The sequence below is a fragment of the Spermophilus citellus genome (genome assembly GCF_964194105.1).
Source record: "Spermophilus citellus genome assembly, chromosome: 1".
Taxonomy (NCBI): domain Eukaryota; kingdom Metazoa; phylum Chordata; class Mammalia; order Rodentia; family Sciuridae; genus Spermophilus; species Spermophilus citellus.
This window is the reverse complement of record NC_138182.1, coordinates 65,593,210-65,610,221: the sequence shown is the minus strand read 5'-3', so window position 1 is coordinate 65,610,221 and position 17,012 is coordinate 65,593,210.

Below are 17,012 nucleotides of genomic sequence, written 5' to 3'. Positions count from 1 at the left end.
TTGTATAGTACAACTTCCTCAAGAATTTTACAAATCCTTCCAATGGTAACTTCTGGTGCAATTTCATACTTTATTTGGATTATATGTTAAAATATAAACACTGGTTTTAATGATATTCAAATAAAATTAAGTAACATATATTTACTAGTAACTTTTAAAATTTACTCTTCTTTTATTTAAACTCAATTTAATGCCTTGTCATATATATTCAGATGCAAAAAGGTAAACAGACATATAAGAAATAAAGATATTAGAAATATATGGACAATAGAGTGCATATTTCATGAAGTTGACATAAATAAGAAAACTATCTAAAAATTAATTCCAGCACATGCCAAATGATTTTACATATATGTATGTGTGTGTGTGTGTGTGTGTGTGTGTGTGTGTATATATATATATATATATATATATATATATATATATATATAGTTAAATAGCAATCAATTTGAAGGCAAGCTCTTCTAAATTGCTTCTAAGTTTCACCCACTCATGTCTCCAACATTTCTTTTTCTGTTACTAAGTTTAACTATGAGCAAAGTTTCTGGAATAGGAAAGAATAAAGGGATTTTTTAAATGTTAAAAGTCTGAACCTCAGTTTCTTCTATCTATAATATGAGATCAGATATTCATCCCAATCTGGCTATCATAGAAAATCAGTTGATTAAAAACTAAGTAAAATTTATGAAATGATAATATTAAATGCAATATTAAAATAAGTGGAGAAATTCATTTACATTGAATGAATGCAATTCCCTAGACCAATGAGGTTTAATTAATATGTTCTGCATAGATCCTCAAGTCATCATTTGTTTTGTTACATGGTCTAGTGACTGGGATGCTGGTTACAAGTGAAAAAAATGTAGTTCTATTTTCAATACTAATATTCAATATTTATACTCCTTCAGAGAATTTTTAGAACTTGGTAAACAAATTTTTCTAACTGAAAAGTGCACGTCAACTAATTAAAGGACATCTGAGTGGCCAATGTTTGTTCTTAACTCTATGGGGAGAAATACCTTAGAACCTTCCAAATGCAGTGAAAAGTTTAAAATATCACCAACAATGCAGTATTCAAGTTAAAAGTTTCACAAAGTAAAAAGACAAAGGTGACATCCATTTCAGCTTTTTTCTCTTTCCTTGAATATTTGATTTATATGACTCAAAAGGTTAATCTTAGTAAAGCACATGGAAAAGGTAGTTATCCAAGTGACATTTTTAGACATTCTACAGGTATGATATATTAAAGGGTGCATTTAGGAGTCCAAAGAATATTGGAAAAATACCACACATAGACAGTTTTAACATTGCTTGACTTCTTGTCAAAGGAATAAAATGATCAACTTAGAAAGACACCATTACAGTCAGAGTTTGACTGGAAGGAACACTAAAGAGACAATAATTTCAATGCAGCTTTCTTTTAAACCCAAAGTTATTAGGCACCTATTGTGTAACTCGTAACCATTTCCCAAAGTATAAAAGTACACATGTTGGCAAGAAATCCAGTGAATGGGAGGGGAAAAAAGCTGATTAAGATGTTGTCTTCAAGGATCCTGAAGTCTTGTGAGGCAGACATATTTAAACATGTAAATAGTACAAGGCAGAATAAAGTAATTGCCATTTAGAGGTTCAAAGTGCTTTGAGAGCCCATAGGAAGAAGTAATTAATTCTGACTTGAACGGTGGGGAAAGCTCCATGGAAAAGAGCTTTTGAAAAGGGCCTTGAAAGAGATGTAGTAATTCGGTGGGTAGAGAAAGAAAGGACATTCCACGGGAGGCAGGAACATCAGCGTTGAATCACCAGGTCTCTTTAAGACCTCTAAGAGTTGGACAGAAAAGTCATAAATCATACATTTAAACTGGAAATTTCTATTACAGTAGAGCAATCATGTAAAGACAGTTTTGCATGTTCCTTTTTGTTATGTATATCTATTAATTTATCTAGGATTTGGGAAGTTCTGGGAACATTCCTTGGAATTCTTTAACCATAATAGTTTCCCTTGTATTTTAATGCATGTATATTTGAGATATAAATAATATTATTAACAATTTAATTTTTAATCAATTTATTATATGTACTTAAAGACCATGCATAACTTTACATATGTGTGTGTGTGTATACACACACACACACATTATACATACACACACACACATACATATACACATACATATTCTTGTTTATTTGATTGCATTAGATACATGCATTTGAGATACATTTTACTCAGTCGCTAGAGTTGAAACCGTTTGGTAAGAAAGCGGTAAAACAGATATCAACATCCTTGCGTACTGGATATTTAAATGTGAAATAAAATAGAACTTGAGACCAACTTTCAGCATCTTTTACTACTGTTGTGAATCATGAAGTTCATAACATTCACCCTATTTTAGTTATCTTGCAGTGGAGAAAAGGAGAAGAGAAAGGCTTTTCTTTTTTAATCTTTAAAATAATTTCAAAGAATTTTTTTACTGAATATATATTAGTATTATTATTTTAAATATTATATGAATGTTTAGGAAACTAGTAGCCAATGCTTCATTCATTTACTTTATTAATACCTAGTAATTTTAAATGGAAAACATTGCATTAAGATATAGTTGGTATCTGAATAATATATTTGTCCCAGGGAATAAAGGACCTCATTATTTAAAAATGTTTCTTCTTATAGCTACTACTAAAGCTACTTCTACCTACATTTTATTGGTCATTATTTTTAAAGAGGAATCATAAAGTAAATTCATTTGTTTTTATTTTTCTTGTTTTACCTACAAATTTTCAGTGTATATTCCTTACATTATAATAAACAAGTTCAATGTAATTACCAAGAATCATGAAAATTTACCTATTATCCTTTATGCCTACACAAATTCAAAGCCCATCTCCCGGTCCCAGTTGAATTTTAATACCTAGCCTGCCCAACAATATGATGAGATAATGTGGCTGACACACTGAGGTCAAACTGAGAAGGGTAGTTTCCTGGACCAGTGGGAACTGAAGGACAGCCGACAAGCTGCCAAAGGATCTGCTCTGAGGCCTCATCAGATCCAGCATCCCAGGATGGAAACTTGACCCCTCAGATAAGGGCAGTTCTGAGGTGCTGGCTGTCAAGAGAGAGCACTCACAAAGACTCCTGAACCACTGGGTCCCAAACAAGTTCCATTTAACAGTGGCCTAGGAATCAGCCAAATGCAGGAAGGGATCTGGCTGGCTATTATGATTCCATCAGATTTTTGACAATGAATGCCTTGAATAAACAAGATAATATATTAAAACAAAATAAAGGAATATCTTGTCTTTCTATGAAGCTTATATTTCCTCACTTTTATTTCAAAACATTTGCTAGCAATGGGGAAAAAATGATTCCTAGAAGATGTATGTTTTTAATGCATCCTTACATTCAAAGATTACATTTCTTACAGATTCTGTGAAGAAAGATTTAACAATCTAATACTGTGTGAATTTTTAGATTCTGATTAATTTTATTCCATGTCAATTTATCTCATCCATCTCTATAATCTTGCTGTTTTGCCACATATCAATAAGTTAAGCACAAAGACTTCTTCCAGTAATATTGATCCCAGATGAAATGCTTGGCTTGAGTTTAGGGGTCAGTCTATGTGGCATGAAAAAGATACTCATTTGTTTTTGTAATAACAGTAATATTTTGCATAAATTAAATTCATATCTTCATAAAGTATAATTAATATAGAAGAAGAAAACATTTAAAATGCTAAAATCATATGGAGATTAAATACTAATCTCATGAATCATATAGTTCTAAATTCAAACTATAAAGTCAAATTATAGAGCCAAATTTTAGCTTATTAGTGAAATTTCAAATATATTTTAAGTACTGTTTCATGGAGATAAAAATAATTCTTAGGAATTTATTTATCTCAAGATATGAGTGTTCATCAGAAAGTTAGATTGCTAGAATATATTAAAATTATTCTGTGTTTCCTACATTAAAACTAAAGGATATTTTGTCTATATCTTTAAATTTAATGTGTTTGACTTTTGGGTTTTAATTAAATATTGAGACTTATTCAGATGGATATCTTTGATCAATACATAAAACTCAAAAACTCTACTCTTTTCATAGGTCATATAATGCCTTTGTTTGAAAGTATTACTATCATTATCTCAATGATATCATTCCTCATTGAGAATTTGGATTTCTTTGGTTGACTCCCTAGGAAAGCACTTCCTGAACTGTAACCCAAGAAGCATATGTATTCAATTAAGAAAGTTTTCCTTAATCAAATATGCAGAGCAAATTCAGCATATGACCCTTCCAGAATAGTTACAAAGTATTATCACCTGAAAGACATAGAAATAGTTGAGTAAAGCAACCAGGTTATATTTCTTTAACATGTATTTTCTCACACTTGAGCAAAGAACAACTTCTTTTAGTATACTTCTTGTGATTCAGGCCACCAATTTGGAAAATGTTGCTTTAAAATATGCAATTTGTATAATGTTAGATCACCTTTTAATAGGATCCAAAAAATAGAGTTTAGTTCTGACAAAAATATACTTTTTCAGGCAAATTTATGTATTTATTTATTTTTATCTTTCCCCTTAAGGTTTGTGTAAGTATAATCAATCAATCTGTTTTTTGCAATCTATTTTTCTGTCTATATTTTTTCTTACAGCAAAAGCCGCAGCCCAGCAGGGGTGAAGTAGGTTATTAAGTTATATGGATTAAAGATGTTCTTTGTTATAACATTGCTTCTAAACAAGTCATAATTTCTCAGTAAAATTATAACAGACTTTTCCTATAATTGTACATATATTATGAGAGATAAATATTAATTTTATATTTTTGCAATATATATGATTGAGGAAGTAAAATCTATCATAGATAGAAGCATATGATTTTGCTAATATTCCAATTTCTTTTGATATACAAAAAATGGAAATTGTATATTTTTCGTTGCAAACGCTAATTCACAATTACGCAAAGAGATTTCAACTGTTACACCCAATTTCCTCTCATGTTTACTTACTTGCTTGATTATATATTATAAAATTAAGGAATCCCTAGAGTATCCATGCTTCTTTTGAATAAGAAGTTATCTCTGCCCCTACTTTACGAATGGTATTCCTGAAAGAATGTCATTCTTATTTACAACACATTATCATAACCTAGCAGCAACCAGCTCAGGGTTTCTAGTTCCTCCTGCTCTGCCAATAGACAGCTTTAACCAGAGTTTTGAAAGCATACAAATTTCCCCTATATATTGATAGAAACTCTAAAACAACTTTCAGATATATTTTTTATTTTTATTTATTGTATTGTTTATTGCTTTTTATTACTTACTATTTATTCAAGAAGTAGCCTGAAAGTTTATTGAAGTTACTAAAAATTATTTGTAAATTAAAATTGCTTAGATTTGCAATATAATTAGAAATGACCTTTTAGTAGACCTTTGGCTTATTTCATTTCTTAGAATTTTACTGAGATTTGAGCCCCATTTTAGGTCAGGTTGCCAAAATTCTACATAACTACATAATTTCTCTCTATTCATTCAGATGGGTCTGGCTTATCATGTTCCTGCCTCCAGCTAAAGTCAAATAAAAGAAAGAGCCATGTGATGGATACTATTGTAATTTATATACAAACTTCTACTGTGATCATTGGGCAACATTTTATTCCATAGTCCTTATTTTAAAAGAAACAAAACCACTTGGAAATTTTATTTTCAGAACTGTGGGACATGAAAAAGCTGATTTCTTCTGATGGACTGATATGCTTGTTTCAAGATGAAATGAGGTCTGTAATCTCGAATATTTTCCTTGTTGCTTGAGCTACTTGGAACCCCAGATTTAAATTTGTTTTTAATTGCAGTGCCTTCAGCATGATTTTTGAAATACTTTTGTCTTCTTACTTTGATTCTTGTTTTATCCACTATGCCAGGATCCTTGGTGTTTTATTTGATTTTGTTTTGTTTTTGTTTTTTGGGTTTTGTGAGTTTTTTCTTTTTCCACAAAGACTTTAAAGCAGTTTATATTTTTAAGTAGGCTGAATATAAATAAATACATAAAAATAAGCCCAATGAAACTAGCATGCAAAATCATAATTCTATTTATAGACAGACTGAGAAAAATAATAATGCCTATGAGGCAAATGAACTTCAAAATATAAATTTATAGTAGTTTGGCAGAAATATAAATGTGGAAACGAGGAGATTTTTGAAAGGTTTTTCATGCTCTAAGATCTCATAAAAAATGTTAGAAACCAGTAAGAATCTGAGAATCTGTGTGTTGACTATTATTCCCAACTGAAAAAAATGTTTTAAAAATAATTAAAAATTTTACTTTCCAAGTATGTTTATCAAAAGGCCTATTTCTAGGATTCAGTAAATAACATGTCACTAGAGTGGACAGACAGATTCTCCCATCTATTAACCCTGCTAGCATCATGTCTTCAGGGTTCAGTGCTGACCATCACATCAGGTTCTGCAAAGTGCTCAAATGCCAAGTCAGGTAATGCCCATTTTCACTGATAACCAATCATTGCAAATATCCCAGGCTTTTGTCAGCACAGCAGGTCGGGAGCCATCCATCAGTGCTGGTAGCTCTGTCATGTGCATTTAACTTCAGCATCAGCCAGCAGCTAAGAGTCTTTGCTTTAGAACATTGTCATTGCCACTGTCAAAATGGGGCTAAGGCAAAACTGAAAAGTGTGTGTGTGTGTGTGTGTGTGTGTGTGTGTGTGTGTGTGTGGGTTTGTGTTTAAAAATGGTCTGTATTTATTGTTATTAACAAGATTTTTTTTCTTGGTATAGTCATTGACTCTTATGGAAGACAGAAAACCTTTAGAATATATAATCTAGCAAACTGCTTCCTAAAATTTTACAGTCATTTGAGTTGGAAGAAAGGGTCTGAGTTAGTTAATATCAATTGCTGCATTGCTTGTTTTAAATTCCAAAGTGGAACAATGTGCCTTCACCAGAACAATATTCATACCATATGCTTCTTGATGTTTTGATTCTCTAGGGTACAGTTGAGCAATCTGAACATCAGATAATGTGTGCTATCCTCCCCAGCACCTAGGTCATATTCTGAGAATAAATTAGGCTTAAAGAAGTGCATTGACTCTTTGAAGCCACTGGGGTACTATTTAAGGAATCAAATGTTGAGGACAAGGGGTGTTGCTGTCTTCTGAATATCTGGAATAGAGATTTATTTCAAGCCTTGGCAGGGGAGTGGGCCAGCTAATTGTCTGCACTTTAGACTTTGGCTAAAACACACGTAGACATACTTTTGAAGTATATGATAATATCCAGGGTGTATTGAGATATGGTGAAGGGCAGAGTGGGTCGGGGGGATGGCTCAATTATAAAAAATTATGAATCAATAGCAAGACCAATTCAGATATTTTAGTATTACATATATTTGGTTTGTTAGAATTTCTTGGTGTTATTATTTTTTAAGAGATTAAGTTTTAACAAAGGGGTCATTATTTCAGATGAGTCCTAGCATGTTCAAGGTGATGAAGTAAATGTAAGTGAAAACACATTTGATAGTTTAAGTTCATTTGAAAGAGAATATCTTTTATGAGAGAGAAAACTGCAAAGAGAGAAAGGAAGCCTTGAACATATATCTAATAAAAATATCTTTTCTTCAAAGGACTCAGAACATTTTAATAAGTTAACTTGCCCTTATAAATTCTCTTTCAGAATTTTAAAACCATAAAACAAACAGAAACTAAACCATCTTTATGTTATTTGTGTCTGATGAGAGGGAAAAAATGTCTCTGCTAGATAGAAGGATAAACTTTGAAAGATTTACTGCTACCAAATTTTCCCATTTTTAGTTCTGGCTTTTAATGTATAAGAAAATAAATAAATGTCCTCATTTCTCTCATCCAAAGCTCAAAGCTCAGGAGACTTTTGTTCTCTGCCCATCTAAACTTGAATCTCCAAAACCCATTTTGTGTGTGTATGTGTGTGTGTGTGTGTGTGTGTGCGCGCGCTACTGTGTCTTTGATAAAACCTGTTACTGAGGATTAGAAAATAATTTTTAATTTTTCTTGTTTCTTATAAGCTGATGTCCTAATTATCCTGCAGGATGAAGAGATTACAATGGGTGGAAGTATTTTCATATTGCTTGGGCTAGATGGAGACTAAACAGAAAAAACAAATAAAGCACATACTCGAAATAACATGGCAGAGATTGAATGTGTATTTGGGAGGAAATAAGTATGATAGGGCAGGGCAAAGAGGCTTTACAGAATAAGAGAACTGGGAGACAAACTAAAAGAACATGAGAGTGATAAACCAAAAAACAGTATTAACTTAGCATTCAATGAAAATAAATCACTGTAATGACAATATTTTCTATTGTTAGAAAAGACATACATAGAATTGTACTCATACAAATACGTTCATACAACCAGAATATGCTCTAATATATTGCTATCAACCCATGAAACACAGACCAGTCTTGTTTCCCAACATGCTGATCTAAAATCCAAAGGGCCAGAAAGAAGTAAGACAACTTCTTTATACCAACAGTTGACTCCACACTGGCCTAAACCACCATCATTTCTCATGATAATTTTATTACTTGAGCTTTTATCTTACTGGAGTGAGATGGTATCTTAGGGTGGTTTTGATTTGCATTTCTCTGACTGCTAGAGATGGTGAGCATTTTTTCATGTATTTTTTGATTGATTGTATGTCCTCCTCTGAGAAGTGTCTGTTCAGATCCTTGGCCCATTTGTTTATTGGGTTATTTGTTATCTTATTGTCTAATTTTTTGAGTTCTTTGTATACTCTGGATATTGGCACTCTATCTGAAGTGTGAGGAGTAAAGATTTGTTCCCAGGATGTAGGCTCCCTATTTACCTCTCTTGTTGTATTTTTTGCTGAGAAAAAACTTTTTAGTTTGAGTAAGTCCCATTTGTTGATTCTTGTTATTAACTCTTGTGCTATGGGTGTCCTATTAAGGAATTTGGAGCCCGACCCCACAATCTGTAGATCGGAGCCAACTTTTTCTTCTATCAGACGGAGAGTTTCTGATTTGATATCTAGCTCCTTGATCCACTTTGAGTTGACTTTTGTGCATGGCGAGAGTAGGGGATTCAGTTTCATTTTGTTGCATATGGATTTCCAGTTTTCCCAAAACCATTTGTTGAAGATGCTATCCTTCCTCCATTGCATGCTTTTAGCCCCTTTATCAAATAAAAGATAGTTGTAATTTTGTGGATTGGTTTCTGTGTCCTCTATTCTATACCATTGGTCCACCCGCCTGTTTTGGTACCAGTTCCATGCTGTTTTTGTTACTATTGCTCTGTAGTATAGTTTGAAGTCTGGTATCACTATACCACCTGATTCACACTTCCTGTTTAGCATTGTTTTTGCTATTCTGGATCTTTTATTTTTCCATATGAATTTCATGATTGCGTTCTCTATTTCTACAAGAAATGCCATTGGGATTTTGATTGGCATTGCATTAAACCTATAGAGAACTTTTGGTAATATCGCCATTTTGATGATGTTAGTTCTGCCTATCCATGAACAGGGTATATTTTTCCATCTTCTAAGATCTTCTTCTATTTCTCTCTTTAGGGTTCTGTAGTTTTCATTGTATAAGTCTTTCACCTCTTTTGTTAGGTTGATTCCCAAGTATTTTATTTTTTTTTTTTGAGGATATTGTGAATGGAGTGGTTGTCCTCATTTCCATTTCAGAGGATTTGTCCCTGATATACAGGAATGCCTTTGATTTATGCGTGTTGATTTTATATCCTGCCACTTTACTGAATTCATTTATTAGCTCTAATAGTTTCTTTGTAGACCCTTTTGGGTCTGCTAGGTATAGAATCATGTCATCTGCAAATAGTGATAATTTAAGTTCTTCTTTTCCTATTTTTATGCCTTTAATTTCTTTCGTCTGTCTAATTGCTCTGGCCAGTGTTTCGAGAACTATGTTGAACAGAAGTGGTGAGAGAGGGCATCCCTGTCTTGTTCCAGATTTTAGAGGGAATGCCTTTAATTTTTCTCCAATTAGAATGATGATAGCCTGAGTTTTAGCATAAATTGCTTTTACAATGTTGAGGTATGTTCCTGTTATCCCTAGATTTTCTAGAGTTTTGAATATAAAGGGATGCTGTACTTTGTCGAATGCTTTTTCTGCATCTATGGAGATGATCATATGGTTCTTATTTTTAAGTCTATTGATGTGGTGAATAACATTTATTGATTTCCTTATATTGAACCGCCTTGCATCCCAGGGATGAATCCTACTTGATCATGGTGCACAATTTTTTTGATATGTTTTTTAATCCGATTCGCCAGAATTTTACTGAGGATTTTTGCATCTAGGTTCATTAGAGATATTGGTCTGTAGTTTTCTTTCTTTGAAGTGTCTTTGTCTGGTTTAGGAATCAGGGTGATGTTGGCCTCGTAGAATGAATTTGGAAGTTCTCCCTCTTTTTCTATTTCCTGAAATAGCTTGAAAAGTATTGGTATTAGTTCCTCTTTAAAGGTTTCGTAAAACTCTGCTGTATACCCATCCGGTCCTGGGCTTTTCTTAGTTGGTAGTCTTTTGATGGTTTCTTCTATTTCCTCAATTGATATTGGTCTGTTTAGGTTGTCTATATCCTCCTGACTCAATCTGGGCAGATCATATGACTTAAGAAATTTCTCGATGCTTTCACTATCTTCTATTTTATTGGAGTATAAGGATTCAAAATAATTTCTGATTATCTTCTGTATTTCTGAAGTGTCTGTTGTGATATTGCCTTTTTCATCCCGTATGCTAATAATTTGAGTTCTCTCTCTTCTTCTCTTCATTAGCATGGCTAAGGGTCTGTCAATTTTATTTATTTTTTCAAAGAACCAACTTTTAGTTTTGTCAATTTTTTCAATAGTTTCTTTTGTTTCGATTTCATTAATTTCAGCTCTGATTTTAATTATTTCTTGCCTTCTACTTCTTTTGCTGTTGTTTTGCTCTTCTTTTTCTAGGATTTTGAGATGAAGTGTGAGATCATTTATTTGTTGTTTTTTTTTCTTTTTTAAGCAATGAATTTTCCTCATAGAACTGCTTTCAATGTGTCCCATAGATTCTGATATGTTGTGTCTGTGTTTTCATTTATCTCTAAGAATTTTTTAATTTCCTCCTTGATGCCTTCTATAACCCATTGATCATTCAGTAACCTATTGTTCATTCTCCAAGTGATGCATGATTTTTCCTTCCTTCTTTTATCATTGATTTTCAGTTTCATTCCATTATGATCAGATAAGATGCATGGTATTATCTCTACTCCTTTATATTGTCTAAGAGTTGCCCTGTGACATAATATATGATCTATTTTTGAGAAGGATCCATGTGCTGCTGAGAAAAAAAGTGTAACTGCTTGATGTTGGGTGGTATATTCTATATATGTCAATTAAGTCTAGGTTGTTAATTGTATTATTGAGTTCTATAGTTTCCTTATTCAACTTTTGTTTGGAAGATCTGTCCAGTGGTGAGAGAGGTGTGTTGAAGTCTCCCATGATTATTGTATGGTGGTCTATTAGACTCTTGAACTTGAGAAGAGTTTGCTTGATGAACATAGCTGCACCATTGTTTGGGGCATATGTATTTATGATTGTTATGTCTTGTTGGTGTGTGGTTCCTTTGAGCAGTATGTAGTGTCCCTCTTTATCCCTTTTGATTAACTTTGGCTTGAAATCTATTTTATTTGATATGAGTATGGACACTCCTGCTTGTTTCCGCAGTCCATATGAGTGATATGATTTTTCCCAACCTTTCACCTTCAGTCTATGTATGTTTTTTCCTATCAAATGTGTTTCCTGTAGGCAGCATATTGTTGGGTCTTGTTTTGTGATCCATTCTACTAGCCTGTGTCTCTTAATTGGTGAGTTTAAGCCATTAACATTTAGGGTTATTATTGAGATATGGGTTGTTCTTCCAGCCATATTTGTTTATTTATGTTACTAAACATGGTTTGTTTTCCTTTTTGATTATTTTCCCCCCTTTACTGTCCTACCTCCCACTGTTGGTTTTCATTGTTATTTTCCATTTCCTCTTCCTGTAATGTTTTGCCGAGGATGTTTTGAAGAAATGGTTTTCTAGCTGCAAATTCTTTTAACTTTTGTTTATCGTGGAAGGTTTTAATTTCATCTTCCATCCTGAAGCTTAATTTTGCTGGATACACGATTCTTGGTTGGAACCCATTTTCTTTCAGTGTTTGAAATATGTTATTCCAGGATCTTCTAGCTTTCAGAGTCTGTGTTGAAAGATCAGCTGTTATCCTGATTGGTTCACCCCTAAATGTAATCTGCTTCCTTTCTCTTGTAGCTTTTAAAATTCTCTCCTTATTCTGTATGTTGGGCATCTTCATTATAATGTGTCTAGGTGTGGATCTCTTATGATTTTGCACATTTGGCTTCCTGTAGGCTTCTAGGATTTGGGATTCTGTCTCATTCTTCAAGTCTGGGAAGTTTTCTCATATTATTTCATTGAATAGATTGCTCATTCCTTTGGTTTGGACCTCTATACCTTCCTGTATTCCAATGACTCTTAAGTTTGGTCTCTTTATGTTATCCCATATTTCTTGGATGTTCTGCTCATGGTTTCTTAACAGTCTTGCTGAGCTGTCTATGTTCTTTTCAAGTTGAAATACTTTGTCTTCATTGTCTGATGTTCTATCTTCTAAGTGTTCTACTCTGCTGGTAGTATTCTCAATTGAGTTTTTAAGTTGGTTTATTGCTTCCTGCATTTCTAGGATTTCTCTTTGTTTTTTATAACCTCTATCTCCCTGTATAGTTGATGTTTTGCTTCTTGGATTTGTTTATGTAATTCATTGTCGAAGTGATCTTTCATTGTCTGAATTTGCTGTCTAATGTCTTCCTTGAGACTCCAGATCATCTGAAGCATGTATATCCTGAATTCTTTATCTGACATTCCATCTGCTGCAGCTATTACCTCTTCTAAAGTTGAGTTGACCTGCATTGCTTGTGGTCCTTTCTTTCCTTGTCTTTTCATACTGCTCGTGTTTCTTTCTGCTTGGTGAAACTGTTGTGTTTTTGAAATTTTCCCCCTATATATTTATATTGCTCTTGTATAGTTGAAAAGTCTCCCTTGCAGGGGCGGGCGGCGGCTGTGCTCCTCCTCTAATTGGGGTGATCTGTCTACCATGCTGATGGGCCACTGGGTCTGTTCTGCTGGTCGGTCGCAGGTCTGCTTACCTTGCAGGCACGGGCAGAGGCTCTGCTCTGCCCTTACTCCAATTGGGGTGACGTGTCTACCACGCTGGCGTGTCGCTAGGCCTGTTCCGGGCGTGGGAGGCGGCTCTGCTCTGCCCCTACTCCAATTGGGGTGACGTGACTACCATGCCGGCAGGTCGCTGGGCCTGTTCCAGGTATTGGAGGTGGCTCTGCTCTGCGCCTACTCCAATTGGTGTGACGTGTCTACCACGCCTGCGGACCTCTGGGCCTGTTCTGCCCGTCGGTCGCAGGTCTGCCTACCTTGCGGGCTCAGGCGGCGGCTCTGCTCGGCCCCTACTCCAGTTGGGGTGACGTGACTACAATGCCGGCGGGTCGCTAGTCCTTTTACGGGTGCAGGCGGCGGCTCTGCTCTGCCCCTCTGGCTTGATGACAAAGTGAGAGAGACTCGGGTGTATGTGACTCACTTTCTTTACCAGGAGACCAACTGTTTCTGTCGCCGCTGGTATCGATGAAGTTATCTCCTCCGCCGCTTTCTGATGACATCAGATCTCTGCCATGTTGGTATCCCATGCAAATGGCAGCATTTCGTTCCCTTTGCTGGGCGGGTGACCAAAGCAACGGGTGAGTCCTGACCGGCCCTCACAAGCCCCGTCTCAATCCTGTTGCCACTGCCTATGAAGGCTCAGTTGGTATTTACCTCCACAGTATTCAGCAGGACCTGGACCGAGAAGCAGTTTCCGCGGGTTCTTTAGCCCTGGGCCAGAGCAGTTCCGGGAGCCGGAATTCGGCCGCTCGGGGCTCAGTGTATGTTTTGATAGGAGCAGGCTCCAAGAAGCAGTTTCCGTGGATTGTTTAGCACTGAGCCTGAGTAATTTGTCTGCGAGACGCAGGCAAATGGCAGCCTGAAATTACCTGTTCTATAGCTGAATGAGCTGCGATCAGTCGAAAACAGGGATGGTGACGTCAGCTCTCCAAGATGGTGGCTGCTGGCTTCCTCTGTGGCCTGACCGGTGTGGAGAACTGAACTGGACCGCTTCCTCCCCCCGTCTCAAACCCAGAATTCAGCACTGTGTACAGTGATTGCACAGCTGTCAGGAGCCCACAGAATCCGCAGCGCTATATGTTTGCGTTGCTATCTCGTCGTTTCCCAGCGTGCGCCGCAGACTCTAGCCGCGGGGCGATTTGCTGAATAAGCAGCGTGACCCTCTGTGCGGACACATCGCTCGCGTTTGAGCCCCCGTAGCTGATCCTCGTGCGATGAAAATCCTTCCTCTAGGTTTTGGAGCACCCCAATTTTGCTGGAAATTCCTAACAAGATCGCTTTTAGCCATTCTAACTCATCATTCTCCCGCACAGAGACGCGGTACACGAGGGTGATGCACTCCCTTCGCTGCCATCTTCAGTATATCCTCCATTCTTTCTTAACCTCCAGCTATTCTTCTCTTACCTACTTTCGTCTAGCCGGATGATGCTCTCAAAAATATCAACAAATTTCCCTCTTTAGGGTCTTTACTCTGTTTTTTGTTTTGTTTTGTTTTGTAGGTATAGGGGCTTGAACTCTGGGGCACTCAATCACTGAATCACACCCCCAGCCTTATTATGTATTTTATTTAGAGACAGAGTTTCACTGAGTTGCTTAGCGCCTCGCTATTGCTGAGGCTGACTTTGAACTCCAGATCCTCCTGTCTCAGCCTCCTGAGCTGCTGAGATTACAGGCATGTGCCACAGGGCCTGCTTCTACCATTTTTTTTCTTTCTTCAATTTGTAGCAATCTTTCCCCAGGAATGGAAACCCATCTCTTTCCCGCTTCTTTCAAGTGTTGGCCAACTTCTTGATGGATACTTCTGCCTTCACCAACCTGTTTAAATTTGTACTTACAACATCCACCTTCTCCTCCATCCAACATATATGTGAATGTGTTTACACCTTTTTTACAAATTAAAGGTTTGTGGCAACAAACCTGCATTGAACAAGTCTATGGTGCCATTTGTTGAACAGCATCTGCTCATTTCATGTCTGTGTCACATTTTGATACTTCTCCCAATATTTCAAACTTTTCAGTTATTATTATATCTATTATGGTGATCTGTGACCAGTGATTTTGATGTTACTACTATAATTGTTTTGGGGACACCATGAAAAATGCCCAAGTATGACTGAACTTAAGCAATAACTACATGTGTTATGAATTCTCCACTAACTGGCTATTCCTCCATCTCTCTCCCTTTCTTTGTGCCTTTTTATATGCTGAGATACAATACTGAAATTAGTCCAATCAATAATCCTACAATTATCTCTAAGTGTTCAAGTGAAAGAGTCACATGCCACTCACTTTAATTTTAAAGCTAAAAACTATTTCGCCTATTGAAGAAGGCACAGCCAAAGCTGAGATAGGCCAAATCTAAACCCCTTGCACCAAACATTTAGCCAAGTTGTCAATGCAAAGGCAAAGTTTTTTGAAGGAAATTAAAAGTGCTACTCCAGGGAACACAAATGATAAGAAAGCCAATCAGCCTATTGCTGACATGGAGAAAGATTTAGAAGATCAAATAAGCCACAACATTTCTTTAAATCAAAGCCTAATCCTGAGCAAGGCCCTAACTGTGTTTAATCCTTTTTATACAGAGAGGGATGAGGAAGCTCTAGAATAAAAATTTGTAGCCAGCAGACATTTGGTAGTGACATTTAAAGAAAAAAAGCCATCTTTATACATAGAACTGCAAAGCAAAGCAGCAAATGCTGGTTAGAAGCTGCAGCAAGTTGTCTGGAAGGTCTAGTTGTTGAAGGTAACTCCAGTGAACAACAGTTTTCAGTATAGTTGAAATAGCCTTCTATTGGAAGAAGATGTCATCTAGGACTTTCAAAGCTAGAGGGAAGTCATACCTGGTTTCAAAAAGAGGTTGGCTTTTTTATTAGGGACTAATTCCTCCAGTGACTTTAAGTCACGGCCAATGTTCATTTACTGTTCCAAAAATCTTAGGACCCTTAAGAATTATACTAAATCTAGTCTGCCTTTGTCTACAGATAAAAAGGCCAAGCCTAAATAGCAGCACATCTGCATACAATACGTTTCATTTAACATTATAAGCCTACTGTTGAGACCTACTGCTCAGAGAGAAAGTTTTTTTTCAAAATATTAGTGCTCATTAAAATTGTGCCTGGTCACCCAAGAGTTCTGATGGATATGTACAATGAGACTAATGTTGTTTTCATGCCTACTAATACAACATCTATTCTGCAGCCCATGTATCAAGGAGTAACTTTGACCTTCATGTCTTATTATTTAAGAAATACATTTCATAAAACTGTAGCTACCAAAGAGGTTGATTCTTCTTCTGAATCTGGACATAGCAAACAGAAAATTCTCTGAAAAGGATTCACCACATCATTGAGAAAATTCATGATTCATGGGAAAAGGTCAACATATCAACATTGACAGAGTAGTGGAAGGAGTCGATTCCAACTATGATGGAGGATTTCAAAAGGTTCAAAACTTCAGTGGAAGAAGTAACTGCAAATGTGGTAGAAATAGCAAAGGAACTAGAATTAGAAGCAGAGTCTGAAAATGTTGCAGAATTGCTGCAATCTCATGATAAAAATTTAACCAATTAGGAATTGCTTCCATGAATGATAATTTTTTTTGCTCCTTGGGATGAAATCTATTCTTGGTGAAGATGCTACAAACATTGTCAAAATGACAACAAAGGATTTAGAATATAGCATAAATTTATTTCATAAACCAGTGGCAAGCTTTGAAAAACTGACTTCAATTTTCTATTGATAAAACACTATCAAACTGCATAGTGTACTATACAGAAATCTTTTGTGTCA